Raw genomic sequence first — 27,805 nt, 5'->3', positions numbered from 1 at the left:
TTGATTATTTGGGTTCCTGGGGTGACTTGTAGGACACTGGTCATTTTATTTCTTTTAATTTATATTTTTCCCTTTTTTGCCTTTTTATTTTGAAATAATTTCAGGGTTATGGGAAGTTGCAAGAAGAGGAAAAATAATTTTTATGTACCCTTTGGTCACATTCCCCAAATATTGAAGCTTTACCACGTTTACTTAATTATTCCTTCTCTCTGTCTAGAAACACACAGACAAGCTTGTTTTGTTTTGCTTTGTTTTTTTGGCTGGTCTATTTGAAATCTAGTTAGAGATGTGATGCCTTTTTACCTCTAAATAAGTTGACCTATATTTCCTAAAAACCAAGGTATACTTTTATATAATCAGAGTACGTTTGTAATCATCAGAGTATTGCACTGATACCCGTATTACTATCTAGTCTACAAACCTTGTGTCCATGTCATCAGTTGTCCCCATAGGAGGCCCTGTGACGCCTCCTCTGACTTATGCTGCCCAGACATGTAACGCAGCTCTGACCACAAAGAAACGGCACGCGCAGCCCTGTGGAGGAGGCTCTGCAAGGCGCCTGGTCTACCTGTTACATAAATGCCACTGTTCTAAGAAGACTGAGGAACTGGCCAGATGAGGGAGACTGAAATGACGGAGAAGCTGTCTTAGACTGGGCGGAGGAAGGGTCGTGTGTGTGTGTGCGTGTGTGTGTGTGTGTGTGTGCATGTTCTGTAAACTGTAAATGTCATTATTGGAACAGCTATATTTTTTAAATACTGGTTTCATAATAGTCTAAAATAGATTTATAGTGTACCTGTAAACGAAACTTCAGGAATGAGAACTTTATCTTGGCTGTATTAACACCAAGAGCTCATCAAAATTTTTTATGGGATATCTGTGACGTGCTGTGTCCAGGGATGATGAAAAGATTTAGAAATATGATCACTGTCCCAAGGAGACATAAAATCTCAGCTTTTTTTTTTTTCAGCCTGTGCCTGTCTTGTACAAACAACCAAAGCACATACCCTCTTTAATTTAAAATCTCAAATTAAACTCAGGTATCTCTGCCATGTGAGTCTGTTTGCTTCCTGAGTTTGTGTAATGAAGGATGCCTCATTATTTATGAAATATGTTTGGTCCCTAGATTGTGGTTGCTGCTGCTGCTAAGTCGCTTCAGTCGTGTCCGACTCTGTGCGACCCCAGAGACGGCAGCCCACCAGGCTTCCCCGTCCCTGGGATTCTCCAGGCAAGAACACTAGAGTGGGTTGCCATTTCCTTCTCCAATGCATGAAAGTGAAAAATGAGAGTGAAGTCGCTCAGTCGTGTCCGACTCTAGCAACCCCATGGACTGCAGCCTACCAGGCTTCTGCATCCATGGGATTTTCCAGGCAAAAGTACTGGAGTGGGGTGCCATCGCCTTCTCCGAGATTGTGGTTAGTGAATAATAATAAGAGCTTGAATAGTGAAGGAAAACAGCTCCACCTTAAAGAGTTTTTTATGTTTCCTGAGTCTGGATAGTGGGACTTTAGTTAGAATTTAGACTGTAAGGGATATGTGTATCACATCTTAAACTAGTAAAACTGTAACAGATGGAATGAAGTGATCAAGACAATATTTTACCCCTCCATTACTGCTGTGCCCTGTACCCTTTGAATATAAGGATACTCCACAAGAATATGTATTCCTCTCTAAAAATAATTCTCACAGAAATTTAATAACTAGATTATGGTAATATCTCAGTGTTCTGTTTATGCTGACTTATACGGTTGTCTATATACATATGCCCGTAGGTGAAACGGTTTAGCAAGTAGATTAAAATGTGGGTATGAAAGCAATTAAAGGACTCGATCCACATAATGATAGTACTGCAGTTGCTACAAGATAAGGTCTGTAACTGATTCTGCTGAGACCGCTGGCAGGGTAGAAAGCCCTTTTTTGAAATAAGCCTTAATAATGCAGACTAGTGAATAATAGATAATATTCTGCTAACATGTAATCAGTTCCTTCAACAACACATTTACCTAATAAATGCCCAACTCCGTGCGGACTGTGTCTGCGTGGGGCCTGGCCATGTGAACACTGGACTCTGGTAGAATTCTCTGCGCTCAAGAGGCGGGGTTTATGGGCTGGAGACAGGGCGTGAATGTGCATCTGGCTCTTGCACTTACTAGCGACTTGAACTTGGGCGAACTGTTAAACTCTGTGTGCCCCGCTCCTCCATGTGGTTAATAAAGGAGAGAAGGCGGAGAATTCTGAGAGCATCTACCTTGTGGGGTTTTGTGAGGATTAAACAAACAAATGTATGAAGGGCTTGGAAAAATGCCTAGTGTAATAAGTGTCAGTTATTTTTGTTTTTTTAATGTGAAGACAGATAGTTAGAAACAAGTACACATTAAGGGAAACTTGGCCTGGTCTGGAGGGTCAGTAAAGGCTTTCTTGGGGATGGCCCTTGCGGCCTGAGAAGTTCAGGCTGACTGCACAGGGAAAGAATCCCAGGCTGGGAACAGCAGGCGTGGCGGCCTGGAGGAAGCCTGGGCAGAGTAAGGTGGGGACCCGTCCCGGCTGAGTCTCCTGTGGCCTCGGAGAGCTTTCAGAAGGGTGGTTTTAAGCAAGGAAGAGTCTCGTCTTAAAAGGATCGTTGTGCACGCGTTCTGAAAAGTGTTCGGAGCACACTGTTGACAAGTAGTAAGGTCGTAGCTGAGGGTAAGGTGGGAGGCAGATAGAAGCGGGCACATCAAAATACGTGCGGGTCAGCAAATGACATGACTTCATGTTTTACTGGAGGTGAGGGTGAGGGAGGAGAAACGCCAGTGCAGACTCCCGAGATAGCAGATAGAAGGGCGATACGTGCAGGTGAGTTCAGAGAGCTGAGGGGTGTTCTGTTGTAAAGAGACTGAGGATGTCGTATGGAGTTTGCCGATAATATCGAGGAAGTTGGGAGCAGTGATTCTCCAGGTGTGGTCCCTGGGCCAGCAGCATCACCTGGGCACTTGTTAGAAATATGAATTATCAGGCCCTACCCTGGACTGACTGAGTCAGAAATGCTGCATATGAGACCCTCCAGTCTGTGTTCTAACAAGCCCTCAGATGGTTCACATGGCTCTGCTGCCTGGGAAAAATGGAGAACACCATCCTCAGAGGCACAGTGGAAAGGTTTAGGAAGAGAGACAAGTGTGTGTCGGAGCCAAGGACTTGATTGCTTTTGTGGAATGACAGCACTTCGGGGGCAGGGAGTCGGCGAACCACAGCCTGTACGACAGGTCTAGCCCACTGCCAGCTTCGGGAGAGCCACCAGCTCAGATGCCTTCACTGCTTCTGTCGTTGAAACGGATCCCAGTGGGGCTCGTGCTACAGAACCCTCTTCCCAAGGCCTGAGACACGGATTTGATCCCTGGGTCGGGAAGATCCCCTGGAGAAGGAGATGGCAGCCCGCTCCAGTATTCTTGCCTGGAGAACCCCATGGATGGAGGAGCCTCATGGGCTACCATCCGTGGGAATAAACGTGGGAAGTAGGGTTCCTCAGCACTGCCTGGTTTTTGCCAAAGTCGTCGCTGCATTTGGCAATGTCTGAGCTTGTAGTCTTGGTCTTTCTGCTCTGTCCAGCTTTGGGGAATGGATGGCGCATCACCGAGAACCTAAGAATACAGGTCTGAGGAGAGACGTGGCAGTGACAGCATCAGATGTGGGAAGTTCAGGAGACTTTTCCCTTTACATTCATGGTGAACTTGGTATAAAATGTCTCTTTAAAGGGATGTGTGCTAAGTGAACATTTTCAGCTCACCTCTATATTTTTGTCAAAATGACATTTGCCTAGTTTTATTTTTATGTCTTTACCAGTAGAATAAATCTTCTGAAAATTATTATAAATGCCGTCGTTTCTGCCAGGAGAATTCAAGAAATTCTGAAGGAAAAATAACGCCTCTACGTTGATGATGCATCTTATTTCTGGATTTAAACCTTGAAATCAGGTCTCAGAAACACAAACTTCATAGTAAATACTTCATTGTTAGTGTAATTATGAGAAAACTAGTAGAAGATACACTTTTTCTTCTTAGAAGTTACAGCCATGTGTGATGAACTGAGAAATACAATCCAAACTAAAAATTTAGCGATGTAAAAGCCAATTCAAATTATTTACAAAATTCTGTCCACAATACATGGGCTTCCCTGGTAGCTCAGTGGTAAAGAATCTGCCTGCTATGCAGGAGACCCAGGTTCCATCCCTGGGTCAGGAAGATCCCCTGGAGGAGGAAATGGCAACCCACTCTAGTGTTCTTACCTGGAGGACCCAATGGAGGAACCTGGTGGGCTACAGTCCATGGGGTCGCAAAGAGTCGGACACGACTGAGTGACTGACCTCGCAGGTGCACAGTTCAATTTTCTTCTCCTCCCAAGCAGTGCCTTTACATCACACGCTAGTGAAGTAATGCTCAACATTCTCTAAGCCAGGCTTCAGCAATACATGAACCGTGAACTTCCAGATGTTCAAGCTGGTTTTAGAAAAGGCAGAGGAACCAGAGATCAAATTGCCAACATCTGCTGGATCATCAAAAAAGCAAGAGAGTTCCAGAAAAACATCTATTTCTGCTTTATTGACTATGCCAAAGCCTTTGACTGTGTGGATCACAATAAACTGTGGAAAATTCTTCAAGAGATGGAAATACCAGACCACCTGACCTGCCTCTTGAGAAACCTACATGCAAGTCAGGAAGCAACAGTTAGAACTGGACATGGAACAACAGACTGGTTCCAAATAGGAAAAGGAGTACGTCAAGGCTGTATATTGTCACCCTGCTTATTTAACTTCTATGCAGAGTACATCATGAGAAATGCTAGGCTGGAAGAAGCACAAGCTGGAATCAAGATTGCCGGGAGAAATATCAATAACCTCAGATATGCAGATGACACCACCCTTATGGCAGAAAGTGAATAGGAACTAAAAAGCCTCTTGATGAAAGTGAAAGTGGAGAGTAAAAAAGTTGGCTTAAAGCTCAACATTCAGAAAACGAAGATCATGTCATCTGGTCCCATCACTTCATGGGAAATAGACAGGGAAAGTGTGGAAACAGTGTCAGACTTTATTTTTTTAGGCTCCAAAATCACTGCAGATGGTGATTGCAGCCATGAAATTAAAAGACTCTTACTCCTTGGAAGAAAAGTTATGACCAACCTAGATAGCATATTGAAAAGCAGAGACATTACTTTGCCACCAAAGGTCTGTCTAGTCAAGGCTATGGTCTTTCCAGTGGTTATGTATAGATGTGAGAGTTGGACTGTGAAGAAAGTTGAGCGCTGAAGAATTGATGCTTTTGAACTGTGGTGTTGGAGAAGACTCTTGAGAGTCCCTTGGTCTGCAAGGAGATTCAACCGGTCCATCCTAAAGGAGATCAGTCCTGGGTGTTCATTGGAGGGACTGATGCTGAAGCTGAAACTCCAGTACTTTGGCCACCTCATGTGAAGAGTTGACTCATTGGAAAAGACTCTGATGCTGGGAGGGATTGGGGGCAGGAGGAGAAAGGGACAACAGAGGATGAGATGGCTGGATGGCATCACTGACTCGATGGACATGAGTTTGAGTGAAGTCCGGGAGTTGTTGATGGACAGGGAGGCCTGGTGTGCTGCGATTCATGGGGTCGCAAAGAGTCGGACACGATGAGCGACTGAACTGAACTGAACTGAACTGATTTCCATTAGGGGCTTCCCTAGTGGCTCAGCTGGTAAAGAATCTGCCTGCCATGCAAGAAACCCGGGTTCAGTCCCTGGTCAGGAAGATCCCCTGGAGGAGAGCATGGCAACCCACTCTAGTATTCTTGCCTGGAGAATCCCAGAGATAGAGGAGCATGGCAGACTATAGTCCAGGGGGTCACACACAGTCAGACACGACTTAGTGACTAACCATCACCATTTCCATTACGAAATATATTTATTTATGTTAACATTTGCTAGCGTGAAAGTGGAAAAAAAAATCCTGTATACACCATCTGTGGGCTCTTTCTCGCTTTGCTGAAGTACTTGCATCCTCCTTTGGCACCTGAGCTGAGAATTACGCTCCTTCCTCGACTGCACAGCAGGTTGCTTAGATTACTCCCTTCTCTTGAACCTTCTAATATTTCAGAGCGTGAAAACGGCAACGCCTTCCTGTCTGAGCTATTATCATCCCATTGGTCAAACAAAATGCTGCCGATGAGATTTTATGAAGCCCTGTTAATGTAGTTTTGCAGATTTTATGAGCTTTTATTTTGCAAAATAGATTTGCCAGAATACCGAAGTCAGGAAACCCTATTTCTGTTACAAAGACACGCTAACCTTCCTACAGATTAGAATTCTTGGCTAATCTCTTCGCCTACTAAACCACATGTGGTCATAAAAGAAAACACACGGAAAGCAATCAAGTGAGCCGTTTAATGTATAGATGAGGAAAAACAGTGGGTGAGTTGATGTGTCCTGTGGGTGGGAGCCTGTGGCTGGCGGCAGGCAGCTCGCTCTCAGAGTTCTTCCTGAAATCTGCAAGTGGATGCACATGTCCGTGTGAGTGTGAGTGTGTGTGTACTTCCAAAACCCTTCTTCCATGATCCCATGCCTTTCAGTACCACATTTAGGTACAAAAATTCACTTCCTGTCAACTCACATAGAAAACCAAGTCCCTATCAAATTGTATCAAGTTGGCCAAGAAGCTTGTTCAGGTTTCCCTAAATTTTCTGGGAAAACCCAGAGGAACTTTTTGGCCAATCCAGTGTTGATGTTTAAACCCTCAGATTCCTTTTTCCGCCCTGAGACTTCTTTCCTTCGCTCTCTTCCTCCCTCCCCTTCTCCCTCCTTCTCTCCTGCTTCTTCTGGTACTTGGGACTCTTTCTGGGTGCAAGAGATGCAGCTGTGAACAACCGCTGAAGAATTCAGCCTGTGGGCTAATGTGGCAGGACTCAAGGGACAACTGAGGAAGAGGAGCAGACGCCTTGTGCTCCGTCGGCAAGTAAAACCTGGGCTTCTGCTGGAGAAGGGCTGTGTGCCCAGAGAGTGCGTGGCTAGGAGGCCTCTCGGGAGCTGATGGTGGAGCTGTGGCCTGGCGGTCTTAGAAGGACTATCATGTTAGTGTCTTGGGGAGGACGTTCTGTTTAGAGAGGCTCGTGTAGAGCCTAAGACAGGAGCCAGGTCCTGGAAAGAAGGCTGGATGGCTGGAAAGTGTGGTGAAAAGATGGTGTGAGGTGAGCCCGTGCTGTGTAGGCTGGGGAAGGAGTATGGGTGAAGTCCTCAAAGCAAGAAGAATGATGGTAGCAACCTCTGCACAGTGACTCATTTGCTCTGTGTCAAGGACTCTGCTTGGCGTATTTTCGTGTATTATCCAATTTAATTCTCGAAATTCTATGAGATAAATACTGTTATCCTCATTTTTCAGATGAGAATATGGAGGCTCAGAGAGGGTTCATTAAGATCAAGTGTCTGTGAAGTGGAGACAAAGGAGCGTTTTCTTTGCACCCTGGTCCAGTGGGTTGCAAAGCCTGTGCTCTCAACTGCCCTGCTGTGGGGAATCTGTACTGTTCTTAGCTTTCCCCTTTTGTTCCCTTTATCCCTCAAAAAGGTTCTCCTTCGGCCATGCCAATGCTGGGACGTGGCGGAGAAGCCCTTGACACTCCCCTGAAGCTGGCTTCCCGCCTCCCTGTATTTATTTCTCCCACTGTCACTCTCAGCCCCTTCCTTGGCAACTTACCCTGTCCTTACTGGCAAAGAACATAAACTTAGAATAAGATGAGGGCGTTGTACAACAGTTTCCAAGCAACGTCAGCCCCAGGACAGCGGTCCTGCTTGGTGACCGCTGCTGCTTCCAAATGAAGTGCAGCGGGGATGGGCTAAGAGACCCATCCAGCCAGAGCGATTTTCAGGGTTTTTCTGCTTTCACTCAGTATTAGTGTACTCCTTAAACATGAGTAGTAGTTAAGGATCAGAATTGAGAAAGTTTAGAAAATGCCTCGAGAACTCTAATCTGGGAGCTGGTATTTTGTATTTCAAGAATACAATTAGGGACGTCCCTGGCGGTGGCGTGGATAGGAATCCGCCAGCCCGTGCAGGGTACACAGGTTCAATCCCTGACCGGGAGAGATCCCACGTGCCGCCGAGAGCTAAACCTGTGTGCTGCAACTTCCGAGCCTGTGTTCTGGAGCCCTTGAACCGCCAGACCAGACCCGCGTGCTGTAGCTGCTGAAGCCCACGCGCCCAGAGCCCGCGCTCCACCCCACGGGAAGCCGCTGCGGCCCGCACCCAGCAACAGAGAGGAGCCCCCACACCCTGCAACAGAGGAGAGCCCCGCACCCTGCAGTGGAGAGGAGTCCTGCACCCTGCAGCGGAGGGAAGCCCCGCACCCCACAATGGAGGGAAGCCCCCGCACCCCGCAATGGAGGGGAGTCCACGCACCCCGCAACGGAGGGGAGCCCCGCACCCCACAACGGAGGGGAGCCCCGCACCCCACAACGGAGGGAAGCCCCCGCACCCTTCAACGGATGGGAGCCCCGCACCCTGCAGTGGAGGAGAGCCCCGCACCCCACAGCGGAGAGGAGCCCCACACCCTGCACTAGAGGGGAGCCCCACACCCCACAGCAGAGAGGAGCCCCGCACCCCACAATAGAGGGGAGCCCCGCACCCTGCAGCAGAGGGGAGCCCCGTACCCCACAGCGGAGGGGAGCCCCGCAGCATAGAGGAGCCCCACACCCCACAACGGAGGGGAGCCCCGCACCCCGTAGCAGAGGGGAGCCCCGCACCCCACAGCACAGAGGAGCCCCGCACCCCACAGCATAGAATAGCCCCGCACCCCACAGCGGAGAGGAGCCCTGCAACCCGCTGTGGAGGGGAGCCCCGCACCCCACAGGGGAGGGGAGCCCCGCAACATAGAGAAGCCCCCGCACCCTGCAGCGGAGGGGAGCCCCCGCACCCCGCAGCAGAGAGGAGCCCCCGCACCCCGCAGCGGAGGGGGGCCCCCACACCCCACAGCATAGAGGAGTCCCGCAGCCCGCCGCAGAGAGGAGCCCCGCACCCCGCAGCGGAGGGGAGCCCGAGCAGCACTGAAGACACAGCGCTGCCAAAGATGAATGAATGAATAAAAAGTACGTTAATGATTTTAGCCACAGCGTCGTGAAGATTTCGACCATATTATACAAACATACGTGTGTGTGTATGGCTTCCTTGCATTAGATACAAAATAGAAAAAACAACTTCATCTGACTTGTGTTTAGGTATATAGCTGTTCTAGTTATGTGTTTTTAAATGGGCATCTATTAGCAGTAATACAAAGGCGCGTTTTTATTTCAGTAATTTTCCAAGATACCTCCCTTCAGATCCAGCACTAGACGCCTTGCGGCTGTGACTCCGCTGAAGGCCCAGAGGGAGCCTGCGGCCTCAAAGCGCTGCTGTTTGCACCCAAGTCCGTGCCGTGGTTGAGCCCGGCCCCCCTCGCCCTGCCTGGGGCTGGACGGGCTGCAGACTGCCTGGGGACGGGGGCGTTGGGGCCACGGGTGCACGTCGGAGGCTGCTTTTAGAAGGGGAGGGGTTGCTTATACTTAGAATTAATAAGCAAAAATTCTTTCCTAAAATGAGGCAAAGATTACAAAGCAGAACTTAATGAAACTAAAATGGATTTAACCTCTTGAGTCAATGTGATTATTTTTGTACAGTTATTACTTAAGGCAGTACTTGATCTGAGCATTCAGGGAAATACCCATAGGCAGGATTTCATGGTCGTTGCAGTGACGGTCAGAAGCAGATAAAAACTGCACCTCTCAAACATTTTCAGTTTCACTTTCCTGGGATCTAATAAAATGAGCCTTGAACCGTTCACTGAGGAGGCCTGATTTTAAAATCCAGCCTAATGTTTTGTTCCGCTGTTTGTCGATTGTGGACGTCAAGTGATACGACACTGCATGGAGAAGTTGCTGTTGGCTCTGCACACGGGTTACAGGAGTAACGCTGCAGCCATGCAGCAGGGCTCTGCCATCAGCGTGGTAAATCCCCCGTGACTCCGTGTGATGAGTGCCGGGCTCTGCCATCAGCATGGTAAATCCCCCCGTGACTCCATGCAGCAGGGCTCTGTCATCAGCATGGTAAATCCCCCGTGACTCCATGTGATGAGTGCCCTGGCGGAGTAGCAGTGACTTCAGAAACAGTCGGAGAACAAGCTAAAGCGCCCTGCTTACAGCAGGAGGAGACTCAGCCCTGTCAATAACCAGAGAGTGGGCCGTCGGCGCGTCTCATGAGCGTCTCTGGATCTTTCTCTAGCCTCTCACCGCCGTCTCCCTTTTCTCTTTGGTTCTGTGCAGGGACTAGAAGCAAAGTACTACTGACTGTATCTGAGAAACAACCTCTGCCTATAATCTCTGGATTCCCCTCCTGTGACGTTACTTTCTAAGAGAATGATGTTGGATTACACACTGCGAGGCATAATACACTTATTTCTTTATAAACTCAGTAATAATGAGATTCTGCATGTTGGAATACCATATGATGAATATCTGTATTGGTGTCTATCGAACATTGGCTTTTTATGTGACTGCAGTAAGATTTGAACTGTATGAACTATTATTCTTCCCGCCCCTCCCTCTCCACTTAACTCTGCATTCATCAAAGTAAATGCCCAGCTCAGTGGAGTGTTTCTGTAACAGGTGAGAATTACCTTAGACCTCCTCCCCATTGGATTCCCAGGTGGTGCTAGTGGTAAAGAACCTGCCTGCCAAATGCAGGGGATGAAGAGACACGGCTTTGAGCCCTGGGTTGGGAAAATCCCCTGGAGAAGGGATTGGCAGCCCCCTCCAGTATTCTTGCCTGGAGAATCCCATGGACAGAGGGGCCCGGCGGGCTACAGTCCGTGGGGTCGCAAAGAGTCGGGCGAAACTGAGCACGCACGCTTACTCCCCATAACCCACAGGCTTATCGTCGTCATCACATAGACCGATTATTCCTACATTAAGCTCTGAGTCTGTTTTTCATGTTATTTGATGAATAGATTGCTTGAATGACTGTTAGAAATATAGCATTTGGAATTGAACAGGTTATGAGTGACAACTGGCTACTGTTTTTCTCTTCTTTTTTTTTTTTTATTGTTTTATCAGTGTGTTCGTAGCAGTCCCAGCCAGGTACCTTGTTTTGCAAAGATTTTTTTGAGGTCAGCATTCTTGGCAGTTTAAGAAGCAGGTTTAATGCTCTATGCTTAAGATAATGGCCAGCTGTAGCACTCAGTTCAGTTCAGCCGCTTGGCCGTGTCCAACTCTTTGCGGCCCCAAGGACAGCAGCGTCCGCGTTCCAGGATTTGTCAAACCTGTGAAGTCTGCAGTCAGAACTCCTTTGGCAACGGGCAGAGGCACTTTGCCTGTAAATTCCCATCAGTTTTCTGTGCTGTCTAATCATATTAAATTGTGGGTATTTTGAGTGCAAGAGAACCTGAGATACAAGTAGTTTACCACAGCCTGTTACCCATTGTTCTATTTAGTTCAGCCACTTTGTTAGTATTAGAAATCTGGCTTCTTTGATTCAGGTAGTTAGGTATTTCTCTAATGTGAAATAAAGTGTGGACAAAGTTGATGCTGCTTACAAGTCAGGAATTTTTGAGAAATATAGCAATGGATTTCTTTATAATATCCTTGGGTTTATTTTCATTAATTTTATAGATGGTAAGTCACATGGTATAGTATAACACGCTGGACAGGTTTCAGTTTGAATTCCAAATCTTTTTGCTTTGTAAACTTGGTCAGGTCTGCCAACTCCTTGAGCGTTTGTGTCTGTTTTTCAAAGCGTGAGTGATATACCTACCGCACTGAGCTGTGAGAATGGAATAGGGTTATGCGAAACGTCCAGCACAGTGGCTGGTGTCTTTCTTAGAGTTCTGAAGTTTCAGCGCTTGTAAGTGGCGCGTATCAGTCAAAAGTCAGGTCCTCGGACAGAAACGGGTTTTCAGTCACAGCATGTGTTACCAGCTGGTAGAAAGTCTGGGTTCTGGCAGATGGTCATGTAGATCGATCTAACATTTTTGGCTAGTATTTCCCTGTAAAATTCTGTTAAGGACTTTTCTCAAGAATTCTAAACGTCAGTAAGAATTGGCTGAAAAGGAAGGAGAGGCGCTGAGAGATGTGCAGGGCCTCGCCCCGGGGGGTGTTGAGAACAGGCCTTTGGTGAGATGCAGGACGGACGAGGAGAACCGGGCGGTCTGAGAGAGACTGAGCTGGGCAGACACCTTTAGTTTGGTTTTGGCTTTGCTTAGAATATTTGTAGTTCCCAGGATGACTCATTTTGTTGTTGTTTTGTTGCTAAGTCATGTCTGACTCTTCTGCGACCCCATGGACCGGAGCCTGCCAGGCTCCTCTAACCCAAGGAATTCTCCAGGCAAGAATATTGGAGTGGGTAGCCATGGCCTCCTCCAGGGGATCTTCCCAAACCAGGGATCGAACCCCCATCTCCTACACTGGCAGGCAGATTCCTCACTGCTGAGCCACCAGGCAAACCCATTACTCATTTTAGGTATTCATAAATTTGCGTAAAGCTCTCAGTTGGAGGCAGCCCTTTATCCCCAACTCAAATCTAGATCAAAATAACAGAAATCATCACGGTACTGTTCCTGATGTCACTCAAAATAACTTTCTAAAGGATACTTTAGTCCATGAAGATCACTAATGCTTGTTTTAAAAAATGAACGATGACAGTAACTTGAGTATAAAACGGGATCACCTAGAAGTTTCGTATCAGCTGCCGGAAGGTAGAACCAGAAAGTAAAAGCAGTGTTCATCTCTCCAAGGCTGTGCCGTTCATAAAGATCTGGCGATGTAGAGAACAGGGGGGAAGTTCCTTAAGAATCTAAAAATAGAACCACGGTGTGATCCAGCATCCCACCCTGAGCATATATCCGGACAAACACATGGTTCAAAGGGTGCCTGCAGCCCAGTGTTCACTGCAGCACTGTTACAGCAGCCAACATGTGGAAGTAACCTAAACACAAAGGATGAGTGGATAAAGAAAATGCGCCCCGTGTGTACAATGAGATATTCAGTTCAGTTCAGTTCAGTCGCTCAGTCGTGTCTGACTCTTTGCGACCCTGTGAATCGCAGCACGCCAGGCCTCCCTGTCCATCACCAACTCCCGGAGTTCACCCAGACTCACGTCCATCGAGACGGTGATGCCATCCAGCCATCTCATCCTCTGTCGTCCCCTTCTCCTCCTGGCCCCAATCCCTCCCAGCATCAGAGTCTTTTCCAATGAGTCAGCTCTTCGAATGAAGTGGCCAAAGTACTGGAGTTTCAGCTTTAGCATCATTCCTTCCAAAGAACACCCAGGGCTGATCTCCTTTAGAATGGACTGGTTGGATCTCCTTGCAGTCCCAGGGACTCTCAAGAGTCTCCTCCAACACCACAGTTCAAAAGCATCAACTCTTTGACACTCATCTTTCTTCACAGTCCAACTCTCACATCCATACATGACCACAGGAAAAACCATAGCCCTGACTAGACGGACCTTTGTTGGCAAAGTAATGTCTCTGCTTTTGAATATGCTATCTAGGTTGGTCATAACTTTCCTTCCAAGGAGTAAGCGTCTTTTAATTTCATGGCTTATTACTGAGCCATAAAAAAGAATGAATTAAGACCACTTGCAGCAACATGAATGGACCTGGGGATTATCACACTAAGTGGAGTAAGTCAGACAGAGAAAGACAGTACATGTGATATTGCTTGTGTGTGGAATCTTACAAAATAAATGACACAAGTGAACTGATTACAGAACAAACTCACAGACTCTGAGAAGGAGCTTACGGTTACCAGGGGAAAAGGGTGGGGACGGTGGGATAACAGATACACACTTCTCTATTGAAAATAGATAACCAGTGAGGAGCTGCTGAATAGCACTAGGGATTCTGCCCAATCTTCTGTGATAACCTAAATGGGGAAAGACTGGAAAAGAGCAGAGATATGCAGGTGTGTAACTGGTTCACTTTGCTGCACACCTAAAAATAAACAGTGTTGTTAACGACTACTGCTGCTGCTGCTAAGTTGCTCAGTCATGTCCGACCCTCAGCGGCCCCATGGACTGCAGCCCACCAGGCTCCTCCATCCATGGGATTCTCCAGGCAAGCATACTGGAGTGGGGTGCCATTGCCTTCTCCTGGGTTAACAACTACAGTCCAGGATAAAATAGAGGGTTTGGCGGTTATTTTGCAGCTTCCTTCTCCTGTCTTCCTTCTGCTACCTCCCTTTCCTGTTCTTCCTCTTTGTCGCAGTGAGGCGGCGTCCTGGGAAGGACAGGTCCTGCGCCGGGTTCATATCCCGGCTCATTCTTTGTCGAAGTGAGGCGGCGTCCTGGGAAGGGCAGATCCTGCGCCAGGTTCGTATCCCGGCTCATTCTTTGTCGCAGTGAGGCGGCGTCCTGGGAAGGGCAGGCCCTGCGCCAGGTTCATATCCCTTCCTTCTCCTGTCTTCCTTCTGCTACCTCCCTTTCCTGATCTCCGTCCGTGTTCTTCCTCTTTGTCGCGGTGAGGCGGCGTCCTGGGAAGGACAGGCCCTGCGCCAGGTTCGTATCCCGGCTCATTCTTTGTCGCAGTGAGGCGGCGTCCTGGGAAGGACAGGCCCTGCGCCAGGCTCGTATCCCGGCTCATTCACTCACCCCTTGTCTGATCTCAGACTGATCTTGTTCATCTCTGAGCACGGGTCCATTTCCATATCTGAAAACTGGAGAGAATCATGCCTAATTTATGAGGTTACTGGAAAAAACGAGGAAACAGGTTTCAGGAACTCGTTTAGGAAGTAGGAGTTTTTAATATTATTATTAGGCATCCGGTTGAAACTACAGAGTAACACGGCATAATAAAGCACAGACAAATAAATGTGATGACTCATGGGTTGCTCAGAGGGTCCCAGGTGGCACCAGTGGTAAAGCACCTGCCTGCCAAGGCAGGAGATACAACAGATGAGGGTTCGATCCCCGGGTCGGGAAGATCCCCTGGAGGAGGAGACGGCAGCCCACTCCAGTGTTCTTGCCTGGAGAATCCCACGGACAGAGGAGCCTGGTGGGCTACAGTCCATGGGGTCACAAAGAGTCGGACACGACTGAAGCGACTTAGCACCTGTGCTTGGGTTGCTTAATAAAAGATTTTGGTTAAAGAGGAGGTGGAAACTAACCATTAAAATGAGTTTTCTAAAAATTATCTGTGGAGTTATCCACTAACCCTGTCTTCTGACACTGTGATAATTGAGTTGACTGTAAGAAAGACGGAATAAGGAAGAAGTTCTCCTGCCAACTTAGAGAAAATGTGCGTGCCCAGAGGCAGGCTTGTCCGGCATTATTGGAGGCAATGCTTTAAAACCCAGCCAGCAGTGCTTGAGACTTCCCTGGTGATGGATTGCCTGCCAAACTCTGCCACCAAGCATTCCATTTAATTCACTTATCTCTCTTGGCATAGCTTCCTTACAAAGCCGGCGCCCTCACAGGGGGAGAAAGGTCAGCAGGAAAGCCCATTCTAAATCTTAAAGCAACACTACTTGTGATATTTTGAATTCACAGGCTATTTTCTCCCCAAACTCCTCAGTCGTTTTGGATCCATAGTTTTCTTCAGTTTCATAAGCTAAAGATATTCTCCACAGGATGTCATCAAGATGGCATATTCTTTCTTTTTCTCGGGATAGCCCTGGCTGTCAGAATGGCCCCAAAAAGAGGACTTGCCACTGTGCACGTGGCCCGTCTGCTCCCTCACACGCTCCTCCCGCCCCGGAGCCTGTGTCCAGAACCGCCTGTCAGGCGTCCGGGGAGAGAAGCTAAAGCCCCGGTGAGGCCCGAGACGGTCTGGCCTCACGCTGACAGCCCGCATTCCCTGCGGGTCTTCTCTGTGTCTGTGACCACAGCTTGGGTCTCAGTGTCCACGGATGTCAAATTATGTTCTAACGTCTTGATGTCTTGATTAGCTACAGGGATCTTTTTTGAAAAATTTTAAACTTGAAATTGTGAAAATGTTCAAACACACACAAAAGTGGGGAATTAAGACCCTAGGCACCTAAGTGACTTCCGATACCCTCAGTAACGGCTGGGCTATTGTGTCTCTCTCTCCTACACTTCTCCCACCTTTTGCGGTTGAGGGTTTGTGTGTGTGTGTGTGTGTGTGGAGTATTTTTGAAGAAAATGCCAGTCCTCATATGATTAGACTCTTAAGTTTTCATTTTCCCACAGAAAACCTGAAACTTTCAAGTCTTTGACTTATGCCCCCCCTTCACCTCCCCTCCCCACCTTGGAAAGAATTGCCGGTAGTACAGAAACGTAAAACATTGTTTTCCAGAGATTTCTGACTTTATAATAATCTTGCTTCAGTAGTGCTTTATTAGAAGTTTTTAAAACCCCAGGTGGGTATGGGAAGCTTCTGAAATTAATGCAGGTATTTGTATGTATGGGTATTTGTAGTGTTTTGGTTTTTTATTTTTCATGGTAGGGGGAATCGGGTGATATATTTCATTAAAGTTTTGAAGCAGGCTCTGGCTGGGAGATTTGAGCCTGAGTAGCAAGTGTACAGGTAAGCTCGTCACCTGATTTTGGGGCCCGGCCTCAGTGGAAGTGCTCTGCAGTCTGAGCTTGATAGAGGATCTGTTAAACACACTAGCACAGCATGAAGCTGTCTTCCTAAGGTAACACTGAAATAATTCTGCTTACCATTCTGTATTTACGGAGACAGAGCCATTAGGAAAAGACTATAAAGAAATGCTTTCCACACATTTTTTGGAAAAGGATTATTTAAAGCTAGATAGGTTATATGTTTGTGGCCCCAAGATCAAGTTGTCAGTCTCCTCCGGTGTCTGTAAGGAGATACAGTTTTTTCGTTTTGTGCCCATGAAGTGTTTTCGAAGGAAGGCCATTTAGTATTGATTTGGGCTGGACATGTCGTTTGTTAGGAAACGGGTGCAGTTCTTTAAGAGAAGCCCGCCTGCCGGGTGGCCGCAGGCATTGGAACCTCCCTTCCGCCCTTCGCCCAGGGACGGTGGAGGCTCAGCTCTGAGGCCTCAGCTGAGGCCGCCTCCCCGGGGCTGTGTCCTTAGGGTGTGACGTGCAGAACCTGGATCAGAAATGCAGTTCTCCCCGTTGAACCCCAGAACTGGAAATCAGAAGGCGTGTTTGATGACAGTGAAACCTGCCCACTGAAGCAGGACCAGCCTGGTCTCCGGGCCACGGTTCACAGAGACGCCCCGAGTTTTGACAGTACTGTAGTTTTGTCTTCTTTTCCTTTGAGGGTACACTTGCTGCTTGGAATACGCTTGTCAGGTTTGTGGTTTCGCTTTACCTGGATGGAGAATCAAGCATGAGCGAAGGCGTAGGGTTGTGTTGGTTCGTGATGATTCCCTTCAGTTCAGTTGTATCCGGCTCTTTGTGACCCCGTGAACCGCAGCACGCCAGGCCTCCCTGTCCATCACCAACTCCCGGAGCTTGCTCAAACTCATGTCCATTAAGTCAGTGATGCCATCCAACCATCTCATCCTCTGTCGTCCCCTTCTCCTCCTGTCCTCATACTTTCCCAGCATCAGGGTCTTTTGAAATGAGTTAGCTCTTCGCATCAGGTGGCCAAAGTATTGGAGTTTCAGCTTCAACATCAGTCCTTCCAATGAGTATTCAGGGTTGATCTCCTTTAGGATGGACTGGTTGGATCTCCTTACAGTCCAAGGGACTCTCAAGAGTCTTCTCCAACACCACGGTTCAAAATCATCAATTCTTTGGCACTCAGCTTTCTTTGTAGTCCATCTCTCACATCCATAAATGACCACTGGAAAAACCATAGCCTTCACTCGACAGACCTTTGTTGAGAAAATAATGTCTCTGCTTTTTAATATGCTGTCTAGGTTGGTCATAACTTTCTTTCCAAGGAGTAAGCGTTTTTTAATTTCATGGCTGCAATCACCATCTGCAGTGATTTTGGAGCCCAGAAAAATAAAGTCAGCCACTGTTTCCACTGTTTCCCCATCTATTTGCCATGAAGTGATGGGACCAGAAGCCATGATCTTAGTTTTCTGAATGTTGAGCTTTAAGCCAACTTTTGCACTCTGCTCTTTCACTTTCATCAAGAGGCTCTTTAGTTCTTCTTCACTTTCTGCCATAAGGGTGGTGTCATCTGCATATCTGAGGTTATTGATATTTCTCCCAGCATTCTTGATTCCAGCTTGTGCTTCCTTCAGCCCAGCGTTTCTCATGATGTACTCTGCATATAAGTTAAATAAGCAGAGTGACAATGTACAGCCTTGATGAACTCCTTTTCCTATTTGGAATCAGTCTGATGTTCCATGTCCAGTTCTAACTATTGCTTCCTGACCTGCATACAGGTTTCTCAAGAGGCAGGTCAGGTGGTGTGGTATTCCCATCTCTTTCAGAATTTTCCACAGTTTATTGTGATCCACACAGTCAAAGGCTTTGGCATAGTCAATAAAGCAGAAATAGATGTTTTTCTGGAACTCTCTTGCTTTTTCCATGATCCAGCGGATGTTGGCAATTTGGTTTCTGGTTCCTCTGCCTTTTCTAAAACCAACTTGAACATCTGGAAGTTCATGGTTCATGCACTGCTGAAGCCTGGCTTGGAGAATTTTGAGCATTACTTTACTAGCGTGTGAGATGAGTGCAATTGTGCAGTAGTTTGAGCATTCTTTGGCATTGCCTTTCTTAGGGGTTGGAATGAAAACTGACCTTTTCCAGTCCTGTGGCCACTGCCAGGGATTGTAAAGTAACGCTCTCAACAATCAGTGTGGGTAGCGTGACTGAGAGCAGGCCGCTGTGGGTGGGGCAGTGCTTCGTCTCCTCTTTGCAGGCAGTTGTTAGGTCTGAGAGCCCCAGTCCCGGGACAGAGCAGTGGGCGGCTCGCCAGCCTGAGTGTGGGCCTCACCAGGCCTCATGGCGCCTCCTGGTTAGGAAGGGTGTTTCTGACAGGTTTGTCTGCTGGGCAGCTGTTCCCAGTGCTGGCTGTGCTTTCTCAAGGGTGATGGAAGATGTGTACCCCTGCTGTGTCGGCCACACGCCTGAGGAAGAGTGCAGGCCGATGAGTGTGCAGGGACCAGGGCGCGCGTATCTGCTGCACCTTTAAACACTCAGTGCAGCATCACTGATGCGGGGAAAGCGCAGCAGAGAGAGTTACAGGGGCTGACCACTGGAAACCAGTGTGGATCACGGAAGGAGAGGCTTCTGGGGCTGTGACAGAGTGCTCAGTTGTCTCAGTCGTGTCCGACTCTTTGCAACCCCAGGAACTGTAGCCTGCCAGGCTCCTCTGTCCTTGGAGGTTCTCCAGGCAAGAATACTGGAGTGGGTTGCCATGCCATCCTCCAGGGGACCTTCCCGACCCAGGGATCAAACCCAGGTCTCCTGCATTGCAGGCTGAATCTTGAGCTTAACTAAAGGTGCAAAGATGCTGTGTTAAAATAAGATCACATCTACGAGTTCCAGGGGCTACAACTTGAACATAAGCTTTTTCAAGGAGACAAGTTAACCCCAGTCCGTGATCCACGGGTAAGCAGAAGTGTTAGTTTTCAGTGTTAGATTCAGAGTTGTGGTTTTATTTCCTCTCGGTTCTATTATAAAATTTTTAATTGCAGAATTAAAAAGTAGACAGTGGTTTTCTGACACAGTGGGAACTCGTGTTAAGTGAGAGATGATTTTGCTTTGTAGAGAGTGTTTGCTTACATTTTTTTGTTTTATTTTCTCTCTATAGCCCTTAAATAACAGTTTTAACCTTTAGGGTATGATTTCTTGATTTTTCCTGTTATTTTCAGTTGCTCATGTACTCGACACAGATTTCAGAAAGACGTGTCAAGAGAGTAAATATAGGGTGGGAGTTAACTAGGTATCACCTCTTTTGTTTAGCACACACATAAAAATGAGGCGTGCGTGTTCTGAATGTTCTAATAAGCCTAGTCGATTGTGGGGATTCGAGTTGAAGACTGCTATGATTGAGGAAATGTGCAGGACGCTCAGTTTTTCTTTCCTACTGATTTTACCTTTACAGAAGTCCCATGAAGTAAGTTAGAATATGTGTTACGTACACTTAAACGATGGGAAAACGGAAGTATACAGAGTTACTGTGAATCCTGGTGGTGTACCCAGTGAAGGGGGTCTGCGTGGATAACACGAACACAGGGCAGATCACAGGTCCCCTGCTCTCGGGGCAGTGAGATCTAGTGTGAAGTGTAGACTAGCAACACGCATTTATGTTTAATGTTAGCGTGCATGCTAGAGGTGTCTGTAAGCTGCTTTGGCAGCAAGTGGTGAGCTGTGGCAAAAAAGAAGCGAAAATTCTTAAGGAAAAACAGACGGCAAACAGACCATTCCTTCCTTCTGTTGCCCCCCCTTTTTTCCCATCTCGCCCCTCTTACCGCCCCTGGAACTCGCATACAGTTTCTCAGTTTTAATAAGTTAGGTGAAAAATTAAAGAGAATGCTTGCGGCAGAATAATGTGTTCTCCAGGATCAAGTGCGGCTACATCACAGACCAGAAACTCAGGAGCAGGCAAACTGTCCCAGCTCAGGGAAACCCAGGAGTCAGGCAGCAGAGTGTTTCCTGCAGGTGAAGCCCGGAAGAAGGCACCTCAGCTTCTGCCCCGCACACGGTGCGTGCGGTCAGCACTGTCCACACCCCCTGAGGGGCGTCACCTGCGGCTGGGAGGACGGGGCCCAGTGGGGTCCAGCAGGCCCGGGCTCTGCTCCAGATGCACCGTGGCTGCTGGTCTTTGGCCCAGCGCTCCTGGGGGAGGCGAGCCTTCTGCCCTCTTGTTCTCGAGGAGGAAGGTGAAGCTCTTCTGTTTTCTCCCTTGGAGATTCGGAGTGATCCTGGGCCTCACCAGCATGTCTGTTGGTTACTGAGGGCATCCTAGGAACAGTTGGGGGCTTCCCTGGTAGCTCAGCTGGTAAAGAATCTGCCTGCAATGCAGGAGATCCCAGTTCAATTCCTGGGTCAGGAAGATCCGCTGGAGAAGGGATAGGCTGCCCACTCCAGTATTCTTGGGCTTCCCTGGTGGGTCAGCTGGTAAAGAATCCGCCTGCAATGCGGGAAACCTGGGTTTGATCCCTGGGTTGGGAAGATCCCCTGGAGAAGGGAAAGGCGACCCACTCCAGTATTTTGGCCTGGAGAATTCCATGGACTGTATAGTCCATGGGGTCACAAAGAGTCGGACACAACTGAGCGACTTTCGCTAAGAAGAGTTGGGAGCAAAAAAAGATTGAGGTCAAATTTATATTTGCTAAATTAAATTTAAAATTTTCAATATTACAACTTAAAAGTATGCCAGTAGTTTCTTCTACATGAATGTCTGAAAAGCATGGTGGGACTGTCCTCGCTGTCTCCTTAATAGCAGTATTCTTTTAGGCAGGTTAAGTTCTCCATTATACTTCCTTCCACCGGAAGACAGGCTGAGCATGAAGATTAGGCACTTAGTTCATGCACGCTGCCTTCCAAGGAGTCAGTGAGTGTTAGTTGCTGTTATAATTAATGCAGAATTTTAGTATTAGTTTATAAAAAGCTTTAATGCATCTTTGTTAACCACGCGTTATTAAAATTAATAATTCTAATGAGAACCAAGTGAAAGCACAGTTGTTTTTCTCTGTGCATGAATAATTAAAACTGAGCAAGCAGCACATGTTCGTGACACTGTGGACCCCGTACGTAGTTAATGTACATTCGCAGAAGTGGCAGACCCTCCAGAGACAGTGTGGAATTACCAATGATTATAATCACATATCTAATTAAGTGGGATAACTTTTAATGTATATGAATATCCCTAATATATGTAACTGTTTCTAATGTAGATAGATGGCCTTTGTTAATAAAATGCATTGCAGTTGTTTATAATTTCCATTATATCATAAAATTTATTTTCAGTGTTTTTAAAGATTGTTGTTGTTATTAAAAATCCTTTACCTTCTAAAGCAGCTTATTTGTACACTAGCTCATTTTGGAAGGATATAGTTTTATTTAGTAATAGTGGCAGCAGCAAGACTAAAGTGGTTTTAGAGAACTTTCAAAGGCAGAATGCTCTTAGCTGACATTTTTTTCCTGGACAGTTTTGACAAGGTTCAAGTATCTAACCACTCTATGCAAAGTTAGAGGTAAACGATTAGTAGAATTCCTGCTGGGTGAATAGTTGATTGAAACAGGAAGATTGGGATATCGATTCCTCAAGATGTTTAGAAACTGCGGTTCAATTAAGTTAAGTTTAGATGCCTATTTCTACGATAGGAAAGACTCCAGAGACCGTCTTTCCCCTCGTACCTTCATTCAAGTAGACTTAGAACCTGGTATTCGGGTGCAGTGGTTCTCAAGGTGTGGTCCAGTCCCCAGAAGCAGCACCACTTGGGGGACTTGTCAGGAATGTTCGACCTCCTGTCGCGCCCCTTAGAGAATCAGAAACTCTGTTCTGGAAGCCCAGAAACCTGTGCTTAACAGGCCTTCCAGGTAATTCTGATGCAAGCGAAGCTTGAGTATCATTGCTCTTTATCACACTGGATCCCTGACAAACAAGGGAAACTCTTGTCAAGATGCTTACTGAAAAAAATATAGACTTCCGCTCATCATGTGATTAACATTAAGCGAAAATTTCCCTTCAGCTTTGTAACAGAAACAAGTAAGTGTTTCAAGCCATTAATCCGAAGTTCATATCATACTGATTTCTGCAGTAGTATGGCTAATATCCCTTTGGTTGTAACTTTTTCTGACACTGTTTTAACTCTCCACCTTTCTTTAGGGAAAAGACTGAAAGTTTTAAATTTCAAGTTCCAGCTGTAGTCATTAAGGTCAGGCCAGCCTTATCATTTGGTAACGCCCCACCCCGCGCCCCCCAGCCCCCCGCTTGCCTCACCTCCCAGAGACTCAGTCAGTCTGAATGGATTGACTTTCCTCAACTTCTAATGGTCCTCCTTCACCTTCGGGCACAAGAGATGCAGTTACCTCTGTCTGGAAGCACCCTCTTGCCCAGCTCTTCACCGTGCCCTGTTCATTCTTTAGGTTGAGCTTAGACGTCTCCTGAGGCAGACCCTGCTTGCCTTCCCTCTGCTCACAGAGGTCTGCACGCCGGGCGGTGCTGGCTCATGTGTCGCCCTGTAGCCCGTGATGCACCGTGCACACACCCCTCGGAGATCATGCGGGCTGGTTCCAGACCCCCACAGTAAAGCCAGTAACAATAAAGCAAGTCACATGAATTTTTTGGTTCCCGAGTGCATATGAAAGTTACGTTTACACGATACGGAGTCTGTTAGGTATGCAATAGTTTATATCTTTAAAAACAAATGTGAGTACCTAATTTTAAAGTACTTTATTGCTGAAAATGCTGAACATGATGTTCAGTGGCGTGAGCCTTCAGGGAGGTGTAATCTTTTTGCTGGTGGAAAGTCTTGCCTCCACGTTAGCGGTTGCTGGCTGATCAGGCTGTTCTGAAGGTTCAGGTGGCTGTGGCGATTTCTTAAAATGAGACGATTTACTCTTCGTCTTCTGAACGATCTCTCTGCAGCATAGAATGCTACTTGACCGCATTTTACCCACAGTAGAACTTCCTTCAAAATTGAAGTCAATCCTCTCAAACCCTGCTGCTGCCTTATCACCTAAATTTGTTCAGTGGTTTAAATCCTTCGTCATTTCAACAGTCTTCACCGCATCTTCACCAATAGTTTCCATCTCAGGAAACCTTTTTGTTTGCTCATCCAGAAGAAGCCGTGCCTCATCAGTTCCCGTTCTAGCCTGAGACTTCAGCAGCTCAGTCACATCTTCAGGCTCCACTTCTCATTCCGGTTGTGCTGTTTGCACATCTGCAGCATCACTTGCTCCACTGCAGTCTCGTACCCCTCACAGCCACCCATGAGGGTTAGAGTAAGCTGCTTCCAAGCACCTGTTCTCAAATGTTCTTAACAGCATCTAGGATGGCGAGTCCTTTCTGGAGGTTTTCAGTTGACTTTATTCAGATCCATCCGGGGAATCACCGTCTATGGCAGCCGTAGCTTTATGAAATGTATTTCTTAAATAATAAGATTTGAAGGTCAAACTACTCCTTGATCCATGGGCTCCAGGATGGAAGTTGTCAGCCAGTGTGAACACAACTTGCATATCCTACATCTCCATCAGAACTCTTGGGTGACCGGGTACATTGTCAGTGAGCAGTGATGTTTTGAAAGGAATCTTTTTTCTGAGCAGTATGTCTCAACAGTGGGCTTAAAACATTCAGTAAACCATTTTGTGAACAGATGTATGTGCTGTCACCGGGCTTTGTTGTTCCATTTCTAGAGCACAGGCAGAGCAGATTTAGCATCATTCTTGAGGGCCCCAGGCTTCAACTTCAACTTAACCAGATGCATTAACACCTAACAAGAGACTCAGCCTGTCCTTTGAAGCTTTGCAACTGGACACTGACTTCTCCTCTGTAGCTAGGAAAGTCCTAGATGGCTTCTTGTTCAAATATAAGACTGTCTTATCTGCATTGAAAGATCTGTTGTTTAGTGTGGTCACCTTCATGGTTTATCTCAGCTAGATATCCTGGATAACTCGCTGCAGCTTCTGTATCAGCATTTACTGCTTCACGCTGTACTTTAATTTTAAGGGGACGGCTTCCTTCCTTCAACCTCATGAACCAACATCTGCTAGCTTCAGACTTTTCTTCTGCCACAGATCACTATCACAAAATAATAATAAGAAACTTATCACAAGAATTACCAAACTGTGCCACAGAGACATGAAGTGAGCAAATGCGGTTTGAAAAACAGTGCTGATAGGCTGACTCAGTGCAGGGGGATCAGTGTGATACCTGTCAAGGAAAGTACTCAAGTACAGACTTGCGCTCAACTTCCAAAGGTTATGAGCTAGATGTTACCATGTATTTTCCAAGTTAAATTTCATAATGGGGATTTATTTTTATTTTTTTTGGCCAAAGAAAGGGGTTCAATGAATCAGTGTCAGTAGCTCAAGAAATAGTGGATTAGCCATTAAAAAAAAAAAAAAACCTGCATCCAGGTAGATGACCCAAATAGGCAGGTGAATTCATTCATCACCTTGTTATGTTATGATTAAAGCTGATCTAAAGGTAACTGTTCTTACACAAATAATGATTATTGGATATATTCCTGTAGGAATTTGGCATTTAGTCTTGGAAGGATAGTATTTCACCTCTGCTGCTGTTATACCATAAATTTGGTTTATTTGTGTTTTAAACTTGAAATATTTTAAATTAACCAAAGTAACTACTGACAGAAGAACCAGAAAACCCCAACGTCCATATCTGGTTGGTCGGATTGACAAAGATTAAAAAGACAAAACGCAGCTTGTCAGGGATGTGGGGGTATAGGCAGCGTCATAAGCTGTTGGTGAAGCTGTAAATGTGTATTTTTTATTTTTATATATATATATACACACACACATATATATGTAGGTATGTGTATATACGTATATATGTATGTACAGTCAGAGCTGTGGGTTTTCCAGTAGTCACGTATGGATGTGAGAGTAGGACAATAAAGAAAGCTGAGCGCTGAAGAATTGATGCTTTTGAACTGTTGAGAAGACTCTTGAGAGTCCCTTGGACTGCAAGGAGATCCAACCAGTCAGTTCTAAAGGAAATCAGTCCTGAATATTCATTGGAAGGACTGATGCTGAAGCTGAAACTCCAATACTTGACCACTGATGCAAAGAACTGACTCATTTGAAAAGACCCTGATGCTGGGAAAGATTGAAGGCAGGAGGAAAAGGGGACGACAGAGGATGAGACGGTTGGATGGCATCACCGACTCAATGGACATAAGTTTGAGTAAACTCTGTGAGTTGGTGATGGACAGGGAAGCCTGGTGTGCTGCAGTCCATGGCGTCACAAACAGTCGGACACTACTGAGCAATTGAACTGACTGGTGTGTGTGTGTGTGTGTGTGTGTGTAAGGATTTCCTTACTGTGTTAAGTAAATGGGGGGAAGTGATTACATAGCTATATATTACTTAAGGAAAGGAAACATTTCGGAAGGAAATACATTAAAATAACAACAGATTTCTGGGAAGTCATTGTGTGGAGTAGTATGTGAAAGTCACTCAGTCATGTCCAACTCTACGACCCCATGGACTATACAGTCCATGGGATTCTCCAAGCCAGAATACTGGAGTGGGTAGCCTTTCCCTTCTCCAGGGGGATCTTCCTGACCCAGGGATTGAACCCATGTCTTCTGCTTTGCAGGCAGATTCTTTACGAGCTGAGCCATAAGGGAAGCCCTGTGGAGTAGTGTAAAACTCAGATATTTTGAATTTGTGTGTGTTTTCCACAGACTTCTAGTATAGTGGTTCTCAAACTTTGGTAACTCAGTAACTTGTCAGACTTCTTGTTAAATATATTCGTTAATAGCCCCAATCCCAAAGAACCTAATTTTTTAAATGTTTTTTAACTTAATTTTTCCCTGGAGGAGAAATGCTTTGCAGCGCTGTGTTGGTTTCTGCTGTGCAGCGTGAATGTGTAGCACACACGCGTGCCCTCGCTCCTGATGCTGCCCCCAGCCCGCCCCACCCCTCCGCTCCAGTTGCCGGGCGCCGGGCTGGGCTCGCTGTGGCGGCACCACCCCACTCGCTGTGTGTCTCACACGTGGCAGTGTTCGTGTGTCAGTCCTTCTCTCTCAGTTCATCCCCCCTCCTTCCCCACCATGTCCGCAAGTCCGTTCCCTTCAGCTGTCTCTATTCCTGCTCCACAAATAGATTCATCAGTACCTTTTCTAGATTCCATGTACATGCGTTATGTCCACTGACAGATGATTAAAGATGTGGTGCGTATATGCAATGGAATATTACTCAGCCATAAAGAGGAACCAGTGAGAGTTAGTTGAACTGAAGTGGGTGAACCTAGAGCCTGTCACACAGAGTGAAGTCAGAGAGAGAATCTAACTTAGTGTGAGTCTGGAAACCACACTGTCAGCAACATTGCTGATTTGTTGTATAGTTTCTCTTCCTACCATCTATATATGATACTACTAGAAAATTATTAATAGCACAGTTCAGTTCAGTTCAGTCACTCAGTTGTGTCCGACTCTTTGCAACCCTGTGAACCGCAGCATGTCAGACCTCCCTGTCCATCACCAACTCCTGGAGTCCACCCAAACCCATGTCCATTGAGTCAGTGATGCCATCCAACCATCTCATCCTCTGTCGTCCCCTCCTCCTCCTGCCCTCAATCTTTCCCAGCATCAGTGTCTTTTCAAATGAGTCAGCTCTTCACATCAGGTGGCCAAAGTATTGGAGTTCCAGCTTCAGCATCAATCCTTCCAATGAATATTCAGGACTGATATCCTTTAGGATGGACTCATTGGATCTCCTTGCAATCCAAGGGACTCTCAAGAGTCTTCTCCAACACCATAGTTCAAAAGCATCAATTCTTCAGCGCTCAGCTTTCTTTGTAGTCCAACTCTCACATCCATACATGACCACTGGAAAACCCATAACCTTGACTAGACGGACCTTTGTTGACAAAGTTATGTCTTTGCTTTTTAATATGCTGTCTACGTTGGTCATAACTTTCCTTCCAAGGAGTAAGTGTCTTTTCATTTCTTGGCTGCAATCACCATCTGCAGTGATTTTGGAGCCCAGAAAAATAAAAGTCTGACACTGTTTCCACTGTTTCCCCATCTATTTCCCATGAAGTGATGGGACAGGATGCCATGACCTTAGTTTTCTGAATGTTGAGCTTTAAGCCAACCTTTTCACTCTCCTCTTTCACTTTCATCAAGAAGCTCTTTAGTTCTTCTTCACTTTCTGCCATAATGGTGGTGTCATCTGCATATCTGAGGTTATTGATATTTCTCCCAGCATTCTTGATTCCAGTTTGTGCTTCTTCCAGCCCAGCATTTCTCATGAT

General features: G+C 46.5%; 1 protein-coding gene across 3 annotated transcripts in view; it reads left to right on the top strand.

Moving 5' to 3' along the window:
- The window catches only part of UBE2E2 (ubiquitin conjugating enzyme E2 E2), a 373,873-nt gene that overhangs the window by 167,753 nt on the left and 178,315 nt on the right, over positions 1-27,805 (top strand). The window lies entirely within an intron of this gene.

This window comes from Bos taurus, chromosome 27 (assembly GCF_002263795.3).
Source record: "Bos taurus isolate L1 Dominette 01449 registration number 42190680 breed Hereford chromosome 27, ARS-UCD2.0, whole genome shotgun sequence".
NCBI lineage: Eukaryota > Metazoa > Chordata > Mammalia > Artiodactyla > Bovidae > Bos > Bos taurus.
The sequence above is the reverse complement of the archived record's forward strand: the minus strand, read 5'-3'. Positions and strand labels throughout refer to the sequence as shown.